Consider the following 25,558-nt stretch of genomic DNA (forward strand, 5'->3'; position numbering starts at 1 on the left):
CTCTTGAGTATATTCAGTTCACATGAATGTAATAGGAATAGTTACCTTCATTTAGCCAATTTTTCCCGAGCCTTCAGGAAAAGTCAGGTAGTCTTGGATATGAACTTATTCTGTTGAGAGTGAAAGAGAGGGAGAATGTCCCCGGATATATGAAACTTTCGTTTTCAACAAAGTGACAACAATAAACAAATGAAAGAAATATATACAAGGAGGACTAGCATGAAAAAGAATAAATTCTTGTAATTACCTGATACCATTTTAGAGAATACTTTCAGATAATTTCTCTCCAATAAGGGGATAGTTGAAAAAAGATCTCAACAAATTTGAAACTGATGAAAATGGAAAGAGGTAAACCAGAAAACCGGAAGTTTCCATTCCTGCACAGAAATGTTAAAAAATAAAACAGAAACAGTACAGATAGGCAGACACTGTCTGAAATGATTGTTTTGGAATTCTGGAATCTATTTTAGTGTTTGAGACTTCCAAGGAAAAGCTTGGGTGGAAAATTGTGCTTGAGGGCTGGGGGTGTGGCTCAGCGGTAGAGTACTCGCCTAACATGTGCAAGGCTCTGGGTTCAATCCTCAGTACCACATGAAAACTAAATAAAGATATTGTGTCCATCTACAACTAAAAAATAAAATATATAAAAAAGAAAACTGTGCTTGACATCACTTAATTTCAGCTTTCATTATAATAGCAGCTACCCCCCTGCTCCCCCCCCACATTCCAGCCCTGTGTCAGGCAGCTGTGGGGATAGCAACCAAAAAAAACATAAACCATCTCTGCAAAAGATCTGAGAGGAATGTAAACATCACCTGATGTTCATTTGGGCAGAGACACTCTAAAATAATTAACAAAACAGCAAACTCTGGGAAATAGGGAGAATATGATCTTCTGAGTTTCCATACTATAAGATTAAAATATAAAAATTTTAAGAAATACAACTCATGCAATGAAAGAAAAAATCCATTTGAAGAAAAATTTAATTTAGTAGGAAATATACACAAAGAAGCTGAGATGTTAGATTTACTAAGCACAGATTCAAAAGCAACTGTATTAAAGATGCTGCAAGAGCTAAAGGAAGATGTGAACAAAGAGGAAATAAAATATTCCAAAAAGAAAGTATCAATAGATAGATTTTAACAAAAAGCAAAAAAAAATATCTTGGAGTTTAAAAGTACAATAATAAAATAGAAAATTATATATATATGGAAGAGCTTAAGGATTTTAAGGATTTGTGCTTATTCTTCTTTATAATTCACCAGTAAAGGCTTTTGCTCCTAAGGTTTTCTCTTGGTTGGCAAGTTTTTGATTACTAATTCAAATACCTTACTCTTTATAGAATCTGTTCAGATTTTCTGCATCTTTATGATTTGATTTCGATAAATTAAAAAATTTGCCCACTTAGGTTATCCAACTGATGGAGGTAAAACTGTTCACAATATATTCTTTGAGTACTTTTTTTTTATTTCTGTAAAGTCAATACTAATGTACATACTTTTCTTTCTGACTTTGGAAATTTGACTCTTGTTTTTTTCTTGATCTATTTAGCTAGGGGTAAATATTGTTGATCTTGGCAAATAACCAACTTTTGGTTTTGTTTATGTTCTTTGTTGTTTCTGTAGTCAATCTTGTCTAAATAGTAGGGCAAGAGTCTGGCATGGTCATTATTATTTTTACCGGTTATGCTGTCTGTACTGCACAGTGCCATGCTTTTAATTCTGGATAAGCACTTCAGGAGCTCATGAAAATTGTCCAGTGCAGGCAGGGATCATCTGACTCTTCTTTTTTAAAAAGAAAATTTTATTCAGAAGTCAAAACATGTTATCTAGAATCTGTGGCAATTGACAATAGCAAGTGGGAAAGGTACATTTTCTGTAGCATATAGGATACTATTGAAATCCTGAGGGTGCTCTGTCTGCAACTAGAACATGAGAACATTGCTAACCCTACAGGTCAGACACAGAAATCCACTCAGGCTGCTTGTGTCAGTAGCCAATGAGTTCTAACAGTAACCAGAAGTTAATAAACCAGGCAGAGACTCAGGGATAGGACTCAAAGCTGGGGCAGGTTCTGGGTGGGATATGACAGGTATTTATTTCAAGGAAGGATACAGAAGCTCAAGAGAAGACTTGGATTCCCTGACTTTCTAAGAATCCCTAACTTCACAAAAGAAAGAAATCCAGTGTTACTCTCCAGTTTCCTACCTTCATTGCTCAGAAATTCACAAAACTGTGAGGAAATAAAACTAATAATTGACCTTAAAGTAAAAACGGATGAGATACATGTTCATGGGAAATAAATCATAGTTGTCTTTGGCTGAGAGAGCATAAGGGAGATGTTGGGAAGGGAAAATGAGGGAGTAGAATAATCTCTTAATCCCCCAGAAGCAAAGAAATTAAAGGTACAAATAAGAGTTGGTCTTGTGTATTAATCCATTTGTATGTTTAGCTAATAATCATCTGGTAATAAATCACTAGCTATTTATCTATCTGACCCACTGGCATAGTGACTGCTTTCTTGAGTTTGCATTGCCACTTAGATTTCTCAATTATAATGGCTAATGTTTGCAGCTCTATGAATGGCGTGCATGCAACATGACTACCTTCATTTGTTTTATGTATATTTTATTTATAATTTGGTGTTTATATTCTTATCTGTAGGATGCAGATGGTGTGTACTGAGCTAGTAATCCCCCTCCCTTGCAGATACATCTTAATTCCTTTCCCTACAAATAAACAACATGATGTTATTAATGACAACAGCATACACCTGGCATTTTCTGCAAGATCCCAGAATTTAGGATAAGAAGTACCCTCTCGCAGTAAAGCTCAGGGTCACTATGTAACTAGGTAGCGCTCTGTCAAATGACAGAGTGCTTATGAAAACACCAGAGCTGATTCTTTCCAATAGCAAGGGAAAGAAGCCAATGAGCACAGCAGTTGAGGTTATGCAGCTGTTTCTGATATTACATGGCTTTGAACTGCTGTCTCCTATCTGATGCTTATGCTTGGCTCTGTCATTGTTTTAACCAATGAAAGATCAACTGATTCCATTTTACTTATCCCACTACTGGCTTTCTTTCCATCTCATCTGTGCCACAATATTTCTCTTTCTGTCAGGCATGAAGTTAGTCAGCAGTATTTATTGAGTTTCCACAGTATGTATAGACACTTGAAGAGATGTATGAGTATTAATCGCAGCAGAATCCTTTGAAGGAGGTACTGAATAAATTATTATTTAATTAAAGCTCAAATCAAGGCTGATAATAAAACGAATGTCTGAGCCGTTGGATGATGGTCTCTGGTCTGTGCCTGAACCAATTGGACTATAATTATATACAACCATGGACAAATCACTTCATTGGAACATAGGTGCCCGTAAAAGTGACTAGCCACAACTAATGGCTGTCGTAAATCAAGGGATGGTGATAGCTAATCAGATGGAGGCCTCCTCACAGTGGGAAGTTAAAGTGGTGTGAAAACAATTCCCAGCACTGGCCACAGTGAAGGCAGCTGTGTGTTCTTTCTAAATGCTTCATGAAAGAAGCCTTGGGCAATGTCACCTTGCGTTTCTTGTCATTAGCGTAAAGGTACAGGCTTTTGCCTGTATGAGTGAATACTGAAGTTGTGGCCTTAGGTGGAAAAGATATTGAACTTGAAGTCATGCAGATATAGTCTTAAATTTGGGCATGTTTGCAATGTGATCTTTGGCAGTGACTTAAATTTTCCAACTCTTAGGTCAACATTTGTAAACTAACATATGAATATATGATAATGGCATTGAATCTGGGAGTATTGGAATATGCCTGTAATCTTAGTGTCTCAGCAATTTAGCAATGCCCTAATTGACTTAGCCTGCCCCTAAGCAACTTAGTGAGACCTTGTTTAAAAAAAATAAAATTGCTGGGGAAGCAGCTCAGTGGTAAAGTACTCTAGAGTTCAATTCCAATTACCCCCCAAAAAAGAAAAAAATTAATGATATTGGATGACTTTATGAAATGGGAAATAGCATACGCAATATTACATTATAACATGCATGTATTATATGAGGTTTTGAATACATGATGATGTTTATTGCTGTCACTAAAACAAATGGTTTTATTTTTGCCAAAAATTATCTTAAAATCTAAAGTTGCGCCAAGATTCTGTTATATTAAAACACTGAGGTTTAGTGGTTCATTTGGAACATCTCTCAAAGTTACTTCAGTGTGTTTAATTACATTGCTTTATTGCTATTATGTAATTTATTAAGTAAATTACCTGAATAGAATGATTCTATAAGCCCCCTGAAACAAGAAAAATTAGTTGGATACCTAAGCACAATCACTTTAATTTTATGAATTCTTAAATTATATTCCAGCATGGTTTCTCATTTGTAAGCATCAATTTTATCATCAGCCAGATAGTTCAACAGCTGATATTTTATGTATTTATTCAGATCCTTCAGTTATTTGTACCATAAGTCCATTTAGATTTAAGATGAACAATAGGTGCTTTACTGCATATGCTGCAATATATATATATATATATATATATATATATATATATATATATATATTATTGGTAGATAGTTTATTTATACTTTTGTACTATTACCAATAATATCATCAATAATCATGAGATTGTTTAAGCATTTATTGGTAGAGATGAACCCAAATTTATATGTAAGAAAAAGTGCCATATAAACCAAGCACTGTTTTCTGGGCATGTAGTAGTTTAGGCTGAAGCTTCTTAATGTTGGAACAAATGGAAATGCTGACAGTAGGATCTCCCCTCTCTTTCAAAATGATTTCGGTGCTACTTAATCTTTCTCTTTAACCCCTCTTCATTTCCATACCCACGAAGTATTCAAGATGGTGATCTAGAAGAAGTGTATATTCCTTGTTGCTCTGTGACCCAGGATTCAAGCAGCAGGAATCTGTTTCTGTGCAAGGTGGGTGAAGGAGGTATTTCACTAAAACCCAATATTAGACAGAGTGCCTTGGAGACTAAGAAATTTGGGTACAATTAAAAAAAAAAGGCCTACATTGAAGCCAAGCTGGATGATCCATAGGCTGCACTGTACACTGGTGCATGAAAAGCATTCCATGCTTCCCAACTGACCACAGACAGCCAAGTCAGGAAGTGCTATATTAAAGTTGCTACTGCAGGAATCAAGAGATCTCAGCAAAAATGTCTTGGCCACATGGTCCTGGCATGTGCCTGCCACATGACCTTGGCTGTACCTAGCAGAACAAGAGCAAAACAGGCACAGAGACTATTTTACCTAGGGATCCTCAAGTCAGAAAGTGAAGTGGAGCCCAAATCTCTTCCTCCTCTCAGTCTAGTGGAATACCAGTCCAGCTGAAGTGGGTCCAGAATTAATTAACCAAGAGCAAGAATCATCAAATTAGTAAGATTAGAGTTGAAAAAGAAGATATAACCACAGACCCTTTCAAAATCCAGAGGATTATCAAATCCTATTTTGAAAATGTATATTCCAATAACCTGGAAAATCTGGAAGACATGGACAAATTTTAGACATACATGAGTTGACGAAATTGAACCAGAAAGATATAGAAATCCTGTACATATCAATATAAAGTAATGAAATTGAAGGAGCAATTAAAAGCCTTCCAAAAAGCAAATATCTGGATTTGATTAATTCTCAGCTGAGTTCTACAAGACCTTTACAGAAGAACTAACACCAGTCTTTCTCAAATTATTCCATGAAGCTTAAAGAGAGGGAATACTCCCAAATACTTTTTATGAAGCTAGTATAACCTTGATATCAAAACCAGACAAAGTGTATCAAGGAAAGAAAACTTTATACCAATATTCCTGATGTACATAGATGCAAATATCCTAAATAAAGTATTAGCAAACCATATTCAAAGCACATCAAGAACATAATATACCATAATTAAGTGGGTTTCATTCCAGGAATGCAAGGTTGGTTCAGCATATGCAAATCAGTAAATGTAATTCATCACTTCATAAGAATTAAGAACAAAAACTACAAGGTCATGTCAATAAATGCAGAAGCAAGCAGGGGTTTTCATCCTCATAATAAATAAAGTAGACTTTGAGCAAAAGTTAATCAAAAGGGATAAAAAGTATATGTCATACAGATTAAGGGAGTGAAAAAAATAAATGCAGAAAAGGCCTTAGATAAAATTCAGTACCTATTCATGTTAAAAGTTGTAGAGAAGCTAGGGATCAAAGGAACTTACTACAACATCATAAAGGCCATTTATTAGAAACTCAAAGCCAATGTTGTACTAACTGGAGAAAACTAAAAAGCGTTTTCACTAAGTTTAGCAACAATACAAGGATGTACATTCTCACCACTCCTATTCAATATAGTCCTCAAAACATTAGCTAGAGTAATCAGCCCAAAAAACAAAATTAAACGAACACAAATAAGAAAAAAAAAAAGTCAAACTATCCCTGTTTGCCAATAATATGATCCTATATCTATCAAATCTAAAAAATTTTACCAGAAGACTTCTAGAACTTGTAAATGAATTCAGCAAAGTATAAAAGTTCAACATCCATAAATCAATAGTTTTTCTACACAACAGTGATTTAGTTGTTCAGTCACAGAAGAAATTAGGAAAACCATGCCATTCACAATAACCTCAAAAGAAAAAAAAAACCTGGAAATTAATCTAAGAGGTAAAAGAGCTTTACAATGAAAATTATAGAACAATGAAGAAAGAAATTGAAAAAGACCTTAGAAAATGTAAAGACATCCCATGTTTTTGGATAGGCAGAATTAATACTGTGAAAACGGCCATACTACCGAAAGCATTACTCAGATTCAATGAAATTCCTCTCAAAATACTAATGACATTCTTCTCAGAATTAGAAAAAAAAAAATATTAAATTCATTTGAAAGAATAAGAGACCCAGAATAGCCAAAGCCATACTAAGTAAGAAAAGTGAAACAGGAGGCATCACAATGACTAATCTGAAATTATACTACAGAGCTGTAGTGATAAAACAGCATGGTGTTGCACCAAAATAGTCATGAAGACCAACAGAACACATTAGAAGACATGAAGACAAACCCACAAAGCTATAGTCAATCATCTGATATCTGACAAAGGGACACATTATCTTGGAGAAAAGACAACCTTTTTAACATGTGGTACTCGGAAAACTGGATAGCTATATGCAGAAAAATTAAATTAGACCTCTATTTTTCTCTGCACAAAACTCAAATCAAAATGGATTAAAGACTGAGGATTAGACCAGAAACCTTACAACTGCTAAAACAAAACAAAGCAAAATGTTCAAAACTCCATCATATTTGTGCTTTCCTAGACTTCCTTTACAAGACCCCCAAGTACAAGATATAAAACCAAGAATCAAAAAGTGGGATGCCATTAAACAAAAATGCTTCTGCACAGCTAAGGAAATGATTAAGAGTGTGAAGAAAGCTTTCAGAATGGAGGAGAAAATCATGACTGTCTACTCCTCTAGTAGAGGAGTAATATCCAGAATATATAAAGAACTAAAAAACCTTAATGACAAAAGAAAAACTCACAAACAAATAACCCAATCAATAAATAAGCAAAAGAATTAAACAGAAACTGTTTAATTAAAGAAACACAAAAGGCCAATACATACATGAAAAAAATGTTCAATATCTCTATCAATCATGGAAATGCAAATCAAAGCTACACTAATATTCCACCTCACTCCAGTATGAATGGCAATAATCAAGAATATGAACAATAATAAATGCTGGCAAGTTTGTAGGGGGAAAGGAACTCTTGTATACTGTTGATGGTACTGCAAACTAATACAAGCACACTGGAAAGCAGTTTGAAAAGTTGATGGTACTGCAAACTAATACAAGCACACTGGAAAGCATTTTTTTTTTGTCAAAAATTAGGGATGGAACCACAATAGGACCCAGCCATCTGACTCCTGGATATTTTCCTGAAAGATCTAAAATCAGCATACTACTGTGACAGAGTCACATCAATGTTCATTGCAGCACAATTCATACTAGCTAAGTTATGGAATCAACCCAGATAACCATCGATAGATGAATGGGTGGTTAAGAGAAAAAGAAAAAAAAATGTGTGTGTGTGTGTGTGTGTGTGTGTGTGTTGGATTTCCACTCAGTCATTAAAAAATGAAATTTTGGGGGCTGGGGATGTGGCTCAAGCAGTAGCGCACTCGCCTGGCATAGGTTTGATCTTCAGCACCATATAAAAATAAAAAAATAAAGATGTTGTGTCCACCAAAAACTAAAAAATAAATATTAAAAAATTCTCTCTCTCTCTCTCTCTCTCTCTCTCTCTCTCTCTCTCTCTTAAAAAAATGAAATTTTGGCATTTGCCTGTAAATGGATGAAAATCTAGAATATCATGCTAAGTGAAATTAGCCAAACTCAGAAACTCAAAGGTTGAATATTTTCTCTCATATATGGAAACCAGAGTAAAAATAAAGTGGGAAGGAAAGCTAGGATACATTAAAGAAATAATCAAATACAAATAAATAGATGAACAAAAGAAAGTCTGGTGGAGCAAAGGAAAGAGACAAGGGGAGGGCAGGAGGGAAAAAAAGAAAGGGAAGAGGGGGATCATGAACTGAAATCAATTTCCATGCATATATGAATTGTCTGGATGAGCCCAAGTACTATGCATAACCATAAAACTCTAATAATTAAAAAAGTTAATTTAAATAACTATAATAACCAAATAATAGTTAAATAACTTTCTGGTTTTCTGCTCCCTCTTCACATCTATCTCAATTATATATCACTCTCATGTCTAATTTAATGACGACAGTTGACTCCAAAGAAGTGTTCAACCTTGATTTTTTTAATTGGCAATATTTCAAGCCATTGATTTGATAATTTTTCTATGTTTGGCAATTGTTTCCAACCATTGACATTGTCAGTGTTTTTAATCTATATCCTTAACTTTTACTAGAACTCAAAGGCATTTTAGATTTGAAGTGAAGATTATATGCTCTTATCTAGTAACAGTAAAGTGCATGATTGTTTCAATTTTTTTCAATAAAATTCTCAGTTTTGTGCAAGAATGAGGTGATACAGGCCACTATCCTCTACCATCTCTTGGGTACTCACAAGCACACATTGTCTTTAGTTGTACCAGAGCCCTCTTAAAGCCAGGCAGCCTGCCTACTGGGGCTGCTCATAATGCTGTATATTTCATACTGTGTTTTAGGCTCTCTTTCTCTGATAACATAATGAAAAATTACTTGCCAAACTGCACATTCCGCAAAGTCTAGATAAACTTCTCTGAGGTTTGTAATAAACTTCATAACTTGGCTAACCTAAGGTTATTAATAATCATCAACCCATAATGAGTAATGCAAAAACTTACTTTAAAGTCCTAAAAATGCTGCTCCTTAACTGCCTTCTCCATTATTATGCTCCCGTATCTGTTTCCCAGGGTGACCTGGAATTAAAATTAAATGGGTTTTAAAGGATTATTCATCTGGATAGTTGTGTTCTAGGAAGAAGTCTCTGTCATATTTTGGGTCTTATGGACAAGGGGGAACATATATACACTTTTAAAAATGCCAAAAGATTCTGAACTGAGTTCTCATTGTACAATTATGTTAAGAGTAATCAGGCCAAAAATGATGAACGTGAGGTAATATGTATGTTTACTGGTTAGTTATTTTGCAATTCATATATACAATAAATACATGCCATTTAAAAAAAAAAAAAAGAGTAATCAGGCCAAAATGTGGAACCCATTGACATTTATCCCATTATCAACAAAAACAACAAAAAAGAAAACACTACTAAACTTACTTTTTCATCATCATTATTATTATTCTACCAGGAAATAATATTTATAATAAATAATATTATGGCAAAATAGAGAGTAACACATAGAAATAATAGACTCTAGAAACAATAGAGCTCATAGGAAAAATGATTGATACTAGAGTTTATGAATACAATTAAAGAGAGTTATACCTACTAAAGAAAATCATAAAGCCATTGATGTTTTCATTTATGATTAGATAATTTAAGTTAGATTAGGGAGGTTTTCAGAAAAATCTGCTAAATACACATGTTAATAAACACAATTTATACTTCACTAATCATTCCGAGAAATAGGTAGTAATAGAAATGTTAAAAACCGTAATTTTTGAAAGAAGAAATTTTACAACATGATCTGACTCTAGTCTTTAAAATTCAGTATTTTCATCAAGAAAATAGGAGCATGTTCAGGAAGACTTCAATGGAAAGCACCAGGGTAGAGTTTAAGTTATTAGAATACTAAGACTATAGAGTGGAAAAACAAAAAAACAAAAACCAATAGTCTCTAAGAGTGGACATACAACTATCTGAAATTTGCCTGCAAATGGCAATTTATGTACAATTTCAAATAAGGAAATAGATTGATCCTATTGATTGCTAAGAGATCTAGTGACAAACCGGCGCGGTGGCGCACGCCTGTAACCCCAGTGGCTCGGGAGGCAGATGCAGGAGGATCACAAGTTCCAAGCCAGCCTCATCAATTTAGCGAGGTGCTAAGCAACTCAGTGAGACCCTGTCTCTAATAAAATACAAAATAGGGCTGGGGATGTGGCTCAGTGCTCAACTGTTCCTGAGTTCAATCCCTGGTACCCCCCCCAAAAAAAGAGAGAGATTTAGTGGCAATATAGAAAAGTTGATACAGATCCAGCCTGGATAGAGATACATACCTTCTTTTCTTCTATTACTGCAGCAACAAAGAAGAGGATGTGAACATAGAGATTTTTGCTGACTATTGGGAAGTTGAAAAAGGTGTTGTTGAGATCAACTATCTTTGAGAAAAGACAAAACTGATGCTTTGTTTCTCAGAAAACAACTTGGACTTGAAGGAAGCCAATGATATAAATCCTGGAGTCCAAGACATCTATAAAATTTGTGATGAATAGATGAGATGAAATACCTAGAGAATGTACCAATTGGCTCAGTAAGTAGAAGAGAGGTAAGAGTGGTAAGTACTGCTAGGCATGGTGGCACACTTCTATAATGCCAGCTACTCCGAAGGCTGAGGCAGGAAGATTGAAAGTTCAAAGCCAGCCTCAGCAAAAGCGAGGTGCTAAGCAACTCAGTGAGACCCTGTCTCTAAATACAAAGTAGGTCTGGGGATGTAGCTCAGAAGTCGAGTGCTCCTGAATTCAATCCCTGGTACCCCTACCCCCCAAAAGAGTGGTAGGTACTGAACTGATGAAATTTTCCACAATAAAAATATGATACCCTGATGGGCAGGCAGCAACACTTGAATGCACATCAATCAGACTGAAGGGGATTGTACACTGTATGCCCAGGGAGTAGTTGACTACAGTTAACAGGAGAGCACTAACTATGGCTCTTCTTCTTACTTTGAGATACTGAGCTTTAGATTGAAAGACCCTGAGCAAGCCAGTAAAACACTACCACTAAGCCACATCCCCAGCTATATAAACATCTTTTATGATTTCCTGTGTATGTGTGTGATATTGAGGATTAAACCCAAGGATGGCTTACCATTGATTTATATCCACAGCCCTTTATGAGTTTAATTTTTAAAATTATTTTAACTTTTTTTGTGATGCCGGAGATTGAGCCCAGGGCCTCATGCATGCTAGGCAAACATCCCCCACTTAGATAAATCCCTGGTCCTTCTTATTATTTTTATTTTGAGACAGGGTCTAGCTAAGTTACCCAGGCTGGCCTTATAATTGTGATTTTCCTGCTCCGGGCTCCCAAGTAGCTGGGATTCCAGATGTGCAACACCACCGTGCCCCACTTGCTGTGGCTATTGAAGGAGGAAAAGGGAGATGATAATTTTTCCCTTACATATCAGGTGGCAGTATCAAGAATGTTACTAGAACAATGCTTACAAACAACCTGAGACCCAGGACTCAGGAATTCACACCATGGAATATCCAAACATGACATCATTCCAACATGGTTCTATCTCTCCATTTTGTGAAAGGCAGTGACACAGGAAGAAATCTCCCATCAAACTCTGATGCAAGGGGTGGAGAAATAACCAGAGTTTCTCCATTAAAAAGAAAAAAAAATGAATGTCATTCTCTGACATTGAAGTGGACAGGAACAAGAAAGCAGAGACGCCTCAGGAGACTTGGTACCCAGCTGGTATCATGAATTTCCCTTGCTAGGTTGTCCATGACCCTGGCCCTTCCCATATGTACAGCATGCTGAATCTGTCTTCCAGCTACAAATGCAAAAGAAGACATCTAAATTGAGATGTGAAAGGTCAAAGATGTCGTCCTCACTTTGTTTTAGGAATAATCACTGTAGTCCCATTTAAAACGAATAAATGGAAAGGGAGGAAAATGATATGAAGCCCAAGGAAATCTTCTATTATGTCAAAGAAACAAATCAACGGCGCACAACAATCAAAGGCAGAAGTACACATTTTACAACAGATTCACTGTAGGGAAGAGGAGTAAACTTTAAACAGCATCTGTTGTTATCTTAGTCAAATTTATGGAGCATGGATTCCATAAAATGTGAGATAATATAGGATAACAGTGTGAGGTGAAAAGTTAATTGAAAGGCAAGCAGAAATTTAAAAACAAAGAAGCAAGATAACATAAAGGAAGCATGTTGTAAAACCAAATATGCATCAACATAATTATATCCAATACACATTATACTACATTATACCAAAGAAAAAAAGATAATTCAAGAAGCAAATTAGTAATTTAGTGGACACTTGCCTATGTGTGCAGTTAGTTGTCTAACCAAAAAGCACCCTTTATATCTGGGATGTCTCAAAATGAGGAGACAAAGTGTGGTTGCCCTTGGGAAAGCTAGGGAAGGGTAGATATTCCTTGCTTTTTCTCTTTGACAGGTAGTAAAGTCATTTTGTCATAGAACGGATGAATAGCTAACACACAACACAATTCTGAATTTTGAGACTGTTCCATGGGGGAATTTTGGAGAAATCAACAGTGTGATAGTGAGGAGTTGGGAGAACAGAATTCTGAGGGACATTTACAGATGACTACTATTGGAGCCAATAGGGACACAAGAGAGTGCCCAGTAATCATGCTGCCCAGAAAGCATCCCAGGTAGATGATTCCTCTCAGCTCTGCCTCACCATTGTTTATGCTGCCTCTGAATCTAGTTCCCTTGACAACCCAGTTCTTCAGGGGAGACCTGAGTATTTAAATGTGCTTTCTAAAAATGCTTTTTCTGCTTCATTCTGTAAAAGTTGATTTCTGTTGTCTAAAGCCAAGAAGTCTGTGTAAAATAATTTGTGGATGAATTTTCTCAGAAATGTACAGGCATAGGTAAACACAATATGATACTGGAAAGAAAGGAGAGGCAATAGATATCAAATATTTTGCATGGAAATAAAAAAAAAGATGAAATGCAAATGATACCCAAAAGTACAGTTTAGCCAGGGACAATGGTGTATGCCTATAGTTCCAGAGACTCAGAAAGCTGAGGAGGAGGATCACAAGTCCAAGGTAAGCCTTATTGACTTATCGAGACCCTGTTTCATAATGTTAACAAACAAAGGACGAAGAAAGGGCATCCTGAGCTCAATCTCCAGTGCCTATGTAAATAAATAAATATATAAATGAATAAATAAAGCAAAATTTTTTAAGAGTGAGAAATAATATGAAAATTTATATATTGGAAAAGTTAATTGTGTCCCAGAAAAACAATATTTAGAAGATGCCAATATATTTTTAAAATCTTCTAAATATGGATTTTCTAACAGGGATCTGACTAGAAGTGACAAGAAGTTTAAATATTGAAATGAGGTTGGAAAGCTTCAGGAGAAGGGGAAATTCACTGGGTTTCTTGAATGCAGAGCCTCTCAGTCCCCTGATACACTAGCATGCATAGTAGTTCTTCATGAAAAATGACAAGGTGTATTCCATTTACCAAATGTTGGAAACAATTATACAAAATATATGTATGAAGATTTGAATTTGGTGTCAACATACCTTACATACAAACAAAGATATGAAAAACTGTGGTATATATGTGTGTTAAGAATTGTAATGCAAAAAAAAGAGTACACATATAGTGGCATAATTTGGCGTGAACATACTTTATATACAGAGTTATGAAAATTGTGCTGTATATGGGTAATAATGAGTGTAATGTGTTCCACTATTGTTATGTATTTAAAAAATAAATTTAAAAAGACTTTATTCAAATATACTTCTTAAATGTATTGTTTCACCAAACATCAGCAAATGCTAAAACAAATGTATTCTGTGGAAACTATAACTTTCAAGGTCAACTAATGAATTTTTTAAGCATCATGTGCACACAAAATGATGCAATATCTCACAAATACAATATTAGAATTCTCTACAGAATCATTTCCAGAAAAGCAATTAGCCCACTTGTGACTTTTGAGAAAAAAAATGCTATATCTCAGAAATACTCTTCCTAGCCAAGTCATGACTCACATGAGAAAGTTACATAAGGACATTCTCTGATTTGAAAAGCCTCCAAATCTCCAACTACTGTCACTTATTTTGCACTTTTGTCAAAGTTATGTACAACCCATTATGGGTAATCAAAAAAAGCTTGCATGTGATTGAATAAAATCATGATGTCATGAAAACCAATAGATAATAAGATTTAGGGAAGTTGGGGAAGTCTTGGCCCATCCACAAGAGAAGGAGCCATGTACAACTTTCCTGGGGATTTAGAAAAATTGAACAATAGTTTGCTCATGTGGTGATGGCTTAAAAATGAATAAGAAGAGCATTATATACATTTTATAGCCTGTATGCAAATTTGAAGATCACTTAAAGCCAAGAAGAGGACTTGAGCATGAAAACGTGGGACTTGCTGATGTTCAGTATTAACAGGGACATAGTGCGGGGAGCAGAGAAAGATATGAAATACACTAAAGATAATTCAGGTCCATTCTCCTGAGACCTTTCATTTTTGGAGTGAGTCAGAGTCTGCATGCTATCATTCCAAATACTTCCCTCTATTAATGACATTTTTAACTACTTACAATTGTATGAACATACATATGACTCTTTTAAACTAATGAAATAACAAGCTTGCAAGCTCTGGAGTGTCAGTTGGTAAGCAGATGGTTCCAGCACAACAATGTAGGCTGTTCTTCTCGCTTCTAGTTAGCGCTTGCTTTTACAAACTCCTGACCATATGCAGTGGTCTCCCCAGCTCTCTGCTGTTATATTCCTTGAACAAGATATGACAGTCATAACAGACTTGTTTATTCAAACTGCTTCATCAGAGTCATGATTGATTGTAACAAGGTTAGGCAGAATTTGATGTTGTCAACCAGAATGAAAGTTAACACTATCTGTAGCTATGCGATGTAAGATGTATATAAACAATTCTTTTTTTGCTGTTTGAAATGCATTTAATTAGATATTTTGACTTCATTCTTTGCTCTGACTTGGGTAACAATGTTATTAAATTCTTATAATTTTTCAGCACTAGAATACAATTTTTTACCTTAAAGTCCCAGGAATAAAAGTTTTCAAAAATCATATATACATTAATTTATATGTATATGCATATATGATTTATATTATTAATATATAATATGATGTATATTATACTATATTCATGCATAGCATATGTAATTATATATAACATAAAAAATGATAATACAGTATATGCAATATATTTTCTAATATGCCTCTGTATATTAAAAATAAAACAGAAATATGAATATTACCCAAGTGGCTAAACTTAAGATGTGAATATGTCACATAAGTTCCAGGAACAAAGATTTTCTTCTATTGTCAAAAAGAAAGAAAAGCTTTTAGTTTTCTGGACAGGTCTCTATTACCTTTTGGAAAACTCTTTCATATGCATGAATGTACATACATAAACCTCATTTTATACAGCAGCTGTGGTACTAAGAAATAGTATGTATATAAAATATTTTCTTATACATTAAAATGTCAGCTTTTCTCACTAGCAGCTGGCACCAACCAGCCCGTCACTGGGTTGGAGAGATTCTCTCTGAGGGTCTTTTAAAACTCCTGCTTCTTTGCTGACAGAGGGTTTTTCTAAAACACAAATCTACGTATTACACTACTCTACCTAAAATATGTCCATATCTTTCCATAAATTCCAGTAGGGAGGCTCAAGACCTCACTCAGAGCTCAGTGTACTTTTGACATTTCCTTCATCTCTGATCCTCTTCTGCTGCTGGACCATGACATCCTGTGCCTCAGTTTCCCCCTTTGTGCCCTCTCGCAGACTTGGTTTTTCTCCTGGAATCCATGGTACTCCCTCTCTTTCCATGTACTTCTGTTCTTCTTTTTAAAATTCATCCACTCAATCTGGTTTGAATATCCCAATTCTAATCTTCCATAGGATATTGAATGTATATTTATCAAAATACTTAAATATCTATTTGTAGTTGTTCTTGTTCTTTGTCATCTACCTTCAGTTTTATGAATACTGTTACATGTATGCAATTAACAAGGATTTGTATATGTTGGAAACTATAGATTTTTTATTTAAACTCTAAGGTAGTTCTCTAGTTTTGGGTTTCCTGTCCCATTGTGTATATGAGAATTTAAGACTCAAAAGAGTATTACCCAAAGTCATGTAGCAAGCACATATGCAGCCCAAGATTTGAATCCACGTATTCGGTATCTAAATCCTGTGATTTTAACCTTACATTATACTTTCCACCAATAAGCTGTGATTGCTTGGTTAATATTCTCATCCAATGTGGGGATTTTTCATAATGGAAATAGGCCTATATTTATGTAATTCCTAGAAGGATATTTAAAACTACATATGCCTCTGAAAAAACCTATAGAAATCTCCCGCATTATAGGGTGATATTATAGAATATTACAAACACTCATGCTGAAGTATTTCATTGAATCTGGGCTGATATTATGACCAGGAGAATGTAAGAGTTTCATTGTGAACATTCCAATTTTGCCTTTTAAGATGCATTTCACCTTCTGCATTGGATCACTATGGTCTGATATTCCATTTAAAGGACTTTGGACTAGTATATTTGACAATGAAAGACCACAGAGAGAGAAAAGCTATAGAAAGTAAAGGGATACAGAAGAGAGAGGGGTCCATCCAGATCCTGGGCATTCCAGTTATCTCAGTCAAGCTGCAGGTCTGTAGATGAGGCTATCACAGATGTTCAGGATAATCACTGGGCAGGCTCTAGAGTCCAAATGCAACAGAGATGAGATATCCAGCTGGGCCTAAGAATTAACGCAAAATTGTAAAGTCACAAATAATCATTGATCCATATTAAGCCACTGCGTTTTGAAGTGTTTTCATATATTGTTACAGCAATTGCATCTGCTATTGCCTGGGTCTTAAATGTCCCCCAAAGAACCACACCATATAGGTTTAGTGTCCAGCCTGACACTCTTGGGAGGAAATAGAGACCTTTAAGTGGTAGGGCCTAGTGAGAGGTCTTTGGTCATTGTAGGGTAGCTCTCAAGAGTAAGACCCAAGTCCCCCTCTCCCTCTCTCTGGCTGTGAGATGAACAGGTTGCTCTGGCCCACACTCCCTCCTGATATGATGCCAAAGGCAGAGAGCAACACAGCCATGAACTGAAACCTTCAATACTGTGAGCCAAAAGAGACTTTTTCTTTGTATAAGTGGATTTTGTCAGGCATTTGTTACAGTAAGACTGAGCTGACAAACACAGTACTAGAAAACAGGGTGCAATCTTTAAAAAAATCTAAATTATAGCATTGGCCTTGAAGTCAGGAGATTGGTAAAGGCTGGAAGAATGGTGAGAAGACTGGATAAAGAGCAACCAGTGTCAAACAGTCAATTATAAATGATTTCCTATGGAAGCTTAGACGAGAGAACAGACATTTAATGAATGTTCAACCCTTGCTAAAGAGATTTTCAGACAGTGTACTGAAAGTGGCATTTGGCTTTTTTGGTTGCATAAGCAGCATGAGAAGCAGAAATGAGCTTATAAAGGAATTGTATGGTTTTCTAAATCTTCTCTGTATCTTTGAAGAATGTTTAACAATCAAGAATATCCATGTTATATGGAGTTGGAAACGTAGTTATTTCTCATTTCTTGGCATCAAAAATATTCTCAAAATAAGAAATAAATAAACCATAAAATTATCAGGAGACTCCTTTTAAGATCTTCGAAAGATATAAAAAAATCCTAGTAGAAGTTTATAACTAGAAGAAAAAAAATAAAATAGGGATTTATAAAAATAGAATCATAGCATGGCACCACTCAGCAACTTCACGCATGACCAAAGTAGAGGGAGAAGTGTTTGTGAAACAATTATGACTGTCTATTGAGGAATGGACATGCTTCTGTCAGATTCCCAGGAATCCCGTGTTTTTTAAAAGAGAGTTGTATTAGTGAAAATAGATTAGATAATTCAATTAGGCTGGAGAATTAGATTAAAAGAAACAGATTATTAAAAATAAGAAAAATAATTTTCATCAGATTTATAGGACTAGAACGCAAACTGAGAAAGCAATGCAGCAATAATCATAGATTATATTTCATGATAAACCAAAAATAAATACGTGTCATAAAAAGTTGGCCCAGGATTCAAGAGAGACCCACCAAGAACCACTCAGAATAAAGCACTTGAAAAGCACTCAGAGGAAGCAAAACTAGGTTTTTGTTTGTTTGTTTGTTTGTTTGTTTGTTTTGTCAAGGACCATTCCCTGTTCCCAGGGCAAGGGGAGTTGGCAATGTGTGCCAGGGTAAAACTCAATACTGGGACAACTCAATGAGTGCTATTTACATTCACTTTCCCCCTTTTTGAATGTAGTATCTGATCATTGTCTGAACCCTACACTACATAGGTGGTGTAGACAACTTATTTTGTAATATAGGTCAGTGGATTAAGAATTTTGGAATCCCCCAATCGAGAGGGGGGTATGCTTCCTGCTCCTAGGATGTGGCCTGGCTTTGTGACTTTTATTGAGCCTCACAATGTATCAAGTCATAGCATGCATTTTCTAGGACTAGACCTTAGATGGCCTAGCATGTCCTGCTCTCAGTTTCTTACAGTGCTATCCTGGATATCCATGTACAAAAGCCAATCTGGCCATGACAGGCAACATGGAGGAAGGGACAAGGTTCCAAAACAACAGCCAATAACATTTTCTGGGTATGACTGTCCTTCCAGCAGCTGCAAGAGTAAGCCCAGTAGAAACCAGTAGAAGATCCAATCAGCTAGCTACTATGATATCATGCCCTAGCTGACAATCACTGAGTATACAGGGGACATTGCTAGTGAGACATTAACAGGAATGCAAACTACACACGAAGGTAGAAAAAGAAGGTGACAAGTACTGTCCTACACTGTTACCACTGAATATTGGTGTCTCTGGCAAAGCAGCCTACTCTACCCTAACCAATGTTATTGTGATTGCTTTAATACTTAAATGGGATGATTTCTGTCAAGTACTTGGCAAATAGATACTCATGAACTCAATTCCATTACCATGCATCCTATAGCATTTTAGGACTCAGTTCTTTTATTCTTATATAGTATTTCATATAAGAAGTATTGGCATTATAAATATCAGAAATGCCAGAAAATTGCTTACGCATGAGAAAACAAATCAAGTCATGTCTAAAGTCAGAAGACCTACCTTTATTTTCTTAGCTACTTTTCAGGGTTGAAGTGAAAATAACAGAATATGGTGAACAAATGTGGGTGACTTCAGAAATGGGCAATGTCACAAAGTAAGTAATATTAACCCAAGCAGGTGGACATTACCAACATGCTTGATGCTGGTGATAATCTAACTGAAATTACCTACATAATAATCCTTAAGATGAAAGATGATTTTAGAAAACTGTTGTTGATACAACAAGGCCTAAACATTGCATAATACAATAGCTTAATATTTGACTTACATAAATCTATTTTAGATAATTAAAGGATTATTTTCTTCTTTTTAATAAATATTTTGTCATAACATCAGGCATAATAGAGAAAAGAATCTGATACAACACAAATCCCAAAAGTCATGGAGTGCCTACTTCACACATGTTATGCTAATATTAGTAAATTCTCTGCAAACATTATAGTGTTATCAACAGTTTATTCTTATATCCTGCTCTTAAAAAAAAAGATTTTTATTTTCAGTATGATTTAAACTTGAACAGAATAAAGAATTATAAAGATGTGCCCACAAATACAATGGTAAAAATTTCCAAATTATAGATCATTAAGGATTTTCTTTCTTACATTAATCTGACTATTGATACATACCTCTTCCATAATCAGTTTTCATCGAAGTAATATAACTAAAGAATAAATTTGTAGTATAATTTGCCATTGCTATAATTTATAGCATTAATGGCAGTCATAGGACTTTTTAAAAGTAGAACACCTTGGAAATGATGGCACATGCCTGTAAATCTGGCAGCTCAGGAGCCTGAGGCAAGAGGATCATGAGTTCAAAGCCAGTCTCAGCAAATTAGTGAAGCGCTAAGCAACTCAGCAAGACCCTGTCTCTAAATAAAATATATAAAAAAACGGGCTTGGGATATGGCTCAGTGGTTGAGGGCCCCTGAGTTTAATCCCTGGTACCCACCCTCCCCCCAAAAAAAGAATGAACATCTCTAAAAATCTGAGTAAGAGACCAAATTTAAGAATGAAAATACAACCTAAATGTTTTACTAGAAATACAAGCCTTACCCTTAAGAAGAAGTATATTATGCAGGAGGTAATTATGAAGATTTCAGAAAAATAACTGATACCCATACTTTGGAATTATAAGAGCTGTGGTAAAGAATGGTACACTGAGAGAATTCAGTGTCAATGGGACAATCTTAAAGATTCAGAAAATAATGTACTGAGAGCTATTTTTCCACATGCAGAGTATGAACAGCAAAATTCACTATATGCCAGAAAATATGTGCCGTTCTCAAATCTGAAAGCCTGTAGATTATGAGATTTTTTTTTTCCCTCACTCAACTTCTCATCAACACAGCCAGCTTATGTTAAAACCTGGAATCAATACCAATGGGATTTGGATAACTCTTAATATCTTCAAAGCTGATACAAAATTGATTCAACAAGTATTACAATGGAGTGAAACAAAAAAGACTTTGGAATCTCAGATTGTTCTTATCTTCTATACAAACTGATGAATATATGGATGGTATGGATTCTTATATTGCTTAGTTGCAATATGTCCTTAGTTGCTTCTACTGCAGTTCCGTTTCTCAATCCCATGGCATAGCATTGACAAAGAAATGGCTGCCGCTCAGGAACTACATTTTCCTGGACCCTTCCTGTCTGGTTGGATATCAACTACACTGTGACTAGTTTCCATGGGTATTGTGTGAACAGAAATGATGTGTTATTGCCAGCTGTGCCAATAATGAATATTGTCTCTCAATGACAAATTTACCTGTTTTGCCTTCTTTCTTATAATACATTTTAGTCTTGGAAATATTGCTCCTTTCCAATGGTACAATGTCAGGCCTTGTGTTAGAAAGCCCAAGAGGAACCCTGGAGGAGAGAAGGGGGTTACTCTTTATATTCTAGAATAGCTCCCACGCTAAGATGTGACAGGGCATTATTTTCCTCCCCTGAACAGCCTGCAGTTCTGTATTTCTGTGGGCCACAGATTTCTCACCTTCAGAATCCTACACATGGGTTCAGATCTTAACCCAAGCAGTGACAGCAGAGTGAGGAGGCCCAAGCAGGGCGGCTTGGGGGGTGCTTATGCATCAGTCAAAATCAGTGCTCTTTACACCTCTCTCTGGCAAGAAGAAATGGATTGTGGATATAACATTTGGAGGCCAGTTATAATAAAGAGGAAAAATATCTGCTGAAATATTTGCCTGCTGCAACTTGAAAGCCACCACCTATTTCTTATAGATAACCTGCCACTTCACCAGCTAAGTTAGTTAAGCCCCAGCAGAGCAGAAGCAAAGAGAGTTTAAGACATTTGTTTAGATTCAAGTGTGATTTTCAGTGCAATTCTTGGGATTTAGAATGGTGCACATAGAAGGGAAAGGGAAGTCTAGATTGTTCCTGAGGGAAATGTATTGTTGAAGGGAACATGTGCTCAGTATAAAAATTGCATGATTTAATGTTAATGTTCCACCATATTATAAAAATTGGTGTTTTAAGTATACATTCAAAAAAAAAGGTGTGGGGACAAAGAAGGTACCTCTATACCTCCTAGATTGCTCTTATTTGAACTTGGGTCAAAACTCTCACAGAAGTCCCATATTTGATGAGTGGCCAGTGCTCATGGACTGACTGTATTAGTCAGTATAATACATACCTTAATTAATCAACTTACAAAGAGAAGAGGCTTATTTTGTCTTACAATTTTATAGGTTTCAGGCCATGGATTGCTCAGCCCTGCTATATTTGAGCCCATGGGAGGCAGAACTTCATGCTAGAGTATGTGGTAAAGCAAACCTGCACATCTCACAGCCAGGGAGCAAAAGAGAACAAGAGAAGAAGGGGCTGGGGTCCCACAATGTCCTGTGAGGACCTGCCCCAAGTGAGCTGAAATGTCCCTCTAGGCCCCATCTCCCAAAGGTTCTACCTCCTCCTGACAGCACCTGACTGAGGATCAAGCCTTTAACAAATGGGCCTTTGGAAGACATTGAAGATCCAAACTGTAGCAGTGAAACAGAACCTGGGTCCAGTCACCTCCAAGAAGTCTACATATTCTTTTCCTACAAAGCAATGAACTAATTAAGTGTTCCTTAAAAGAAGGCTTAGAGGATGATTTCCATTGACATAGCTGCAGGATGAGAATTTGCCTTCCCTTCAATGGAGAGGCTCTGCTATGTAAAGTGGCTTAGCTTTGAAAATAGGTTGAGAAGCTGTAGCTATTTGTTGTGCTGACTCAAACCATGTTTTCTGGCCACCAGACTGGAATTATCTTTGTTACCGTAGGAAATGCCATCTATTTCATTTTGGGGACTACTGTATAAAATTAGACATTGCCAGATATCCTGCCATTCAAAACATTCTGACAATCATTTAATCTGTGCTGGACTATTAATATAAATGCATCTGTCATGTCTTCAATGATTTAAACACTGTCATTTGGATTCTGCTACTATGAGATATTCTCATTACCACCAAAAATAGTAAGTTTACTACTGTCCTCTATCCTCACCACCCCTGATCAAGACAGGACAGCACTACGGATATTTCCAAGCAATTGATGGTAGAATTCAAATACTGATAATGATACTTAAAGATTTTTTCAATGATTAATGAAGTCAGTGGTCTCTGGGATCTCTTGATGAGGCATAGAATATATGTTCAATCCCTTCCAACATTTCTTTTCTCCATAGGCTATTAGATCTATTCATCTTTGTATTTCAAAGGATGTTCTCACATCTTAACATCATTATCAGTCATTATCAACTTCAAGTTTCAATCAACTAATCAACTTAAATATTGCCCCTACTTTTAGAGTCTCTTGTAACTGTACTTATGTCAATAAAATAGACCTGATCCTGGGTTGTATACTGTTCCTTCTGGTCTAACGTCCATTGAAAGAATTTCATACATATTATTCATGTGTCTGCTCACTTAATAGTATCTTACAAATCTTTGATTAGGCAAATCATTTCCTGCTGGATCATACTTTTTTTTACCCCCAGTATATACTAATATCTCAGAGTTTAGTGTTCAGAGTTTGTTGATAAAATTTTATTTAATTTTGGTACCATGAAATTCTACAGATTAAGACAACCCATTGGCAAGGAATATATATATAATATATATTGGGTTGTGTATATATATAATATATATTGGGTTGTATATGTATATATATATTTTTTTAACTCAGGGATACAACCCAACATCCAGACACATTTAAGAAGTTTTTCTTTGATTTCTTCTGATATAAACTACACCAAGGGATAAAAATCACAAGATTTATTTATGAGAGAAAATATAAATAATAACTAATCCCTTACAAAATCATTAAGAAGCTCACATGGGCTGGGGCTGTAGCTCAGTGGTAGAGCACTTGCCTCGCACGTATGAGGCACTGGGTTCAATCCTCAGCACCATATAAAAATAAATAAAGATATTGTGTCTATCGACAACTAAAAAATAAAAATTTTTAAAAAAGCTCACAAATAAGACTAACAGAGAGCAGGATGGACATATCTCAGATACAGTCACTTGAGTAAGCCATTACCCTGCCTAGAGATGGAGAACCAAACAGAAGAGCATGAAGCTTATCAATCTTATAACTTTTGAGAAGGGGATCCATTGCATCATGAAGCTCAGACATTTGCAACTAAGTGGCTGCTCCTCTAGTCTTTGTATCTTTGAGGAATGTGCAGCCTCCTAGTTCTTCAAGGGTCAGACACACTCCAAACTGGATTCAGCTGTCACACAGGAAAGAATAACTGTAGTTTCGTAAAGAACTCTTATTTAGGTGCAGAAAAGAAAGAGCAAGTCATTATGTCTCCTTATTAACAGTCTCTTTCCCTCATGTCCTTATTGGCAAGGACTAACAGAGATCCAACTGGCAAGGAAAAGAAACATGGTTGGCCTCGTGCTAGCAACGGAAGCACGGAGGGGGACACACAGGGTGGATTTAGAGCTGAGAAGCAATTTCTTAATTACCGGCATAAGAAAGGAGCGGGGTATTTTCTGAGTACTGTAACTCCACAGTGACAACCTTAGAGATGGCTGAGGAGAAACAAGGAAGTGCATCCTGAAAGATAGGGCCACAGGCATATGGAGAACTTGTACAAGACAGTTGTTCTCAGAGGCAGAACCAACATTCTAACAAGGAGCTGCCCACATTGCAAAGGCAGGGGCTGGCTCTTTCTAATGCCTATCCAGCAGGTATTTATCTCAATTATGGACAAAAATGATTCTTGTTTCCTACCCCACCCGCCGCTTTCTGAATGAGAGACTTAGTGCAGTTTGCATATCTTAACTATTTATTATAAGGTAAGATGACTTGTCAAGACAACATACAGCTATATCCCGTCCAGAATTGACAGGAGGACTGTGCATCATCCAAACTGGATGAAATCACTAGATGGGACTTTTATAGTTTAGATATGAGGTATCCCTCCAAAACTAGTGTGTTAGACAATGCAGCAATGTTTAGAGGCTGTATTAATCCAGTTGGTGGATTAATGATCTGAATGGACTAACTATAGGAGAATAGCCTGCGGCTGGAAGAAATAAGTCACTTTGTGTGTGGCCTTGGACTTTATCTGTCCTGGATCCTTGCTCTCCTGACCTCCCTCTTTTTCTCTCTCTGCTTCTTGGCTACCAGAACTCCTCCATCACATCTTTCTACCATGATGTTCTGCCTCATCTCAGGCTCAGAGCAACGGAGTTACCCTACTGTGGACTGAACCTCTGAAACTGTAAGCACAAAACAAAGTTTACTCCCCTAAATTGTTCTTGAACTAGGACTTTGGGTTGTCTTCCTTAGAGATAAATACTACTTACTCTATGTGGAAATGGTCTTCACTGATGATTAGTGGTCAGAGGGTTAGAATATGACAGAAATGAAAGCTGCCCAGCAGCATATGCTCTCTTTCTTCCATTACATAAACAGTTGGCCCTACATATCTACAGATTGTGTATCTGAAGTTACAACCAA

This window comes from Marmota flaviventris, chromosome 11 (genome assembly GCF_047511675.1).
Source record: "Marmota flaviventris isolate mMarFla1 chromosome 11, mMarFla1.hap1, whole genome shotgun sequence".
Lineage (NCBI taxonomy): Eukaryota > Metazoa > Chordata > Mammalia > Rodentia > Sciuridae > Marmota > Marmota flaviventris.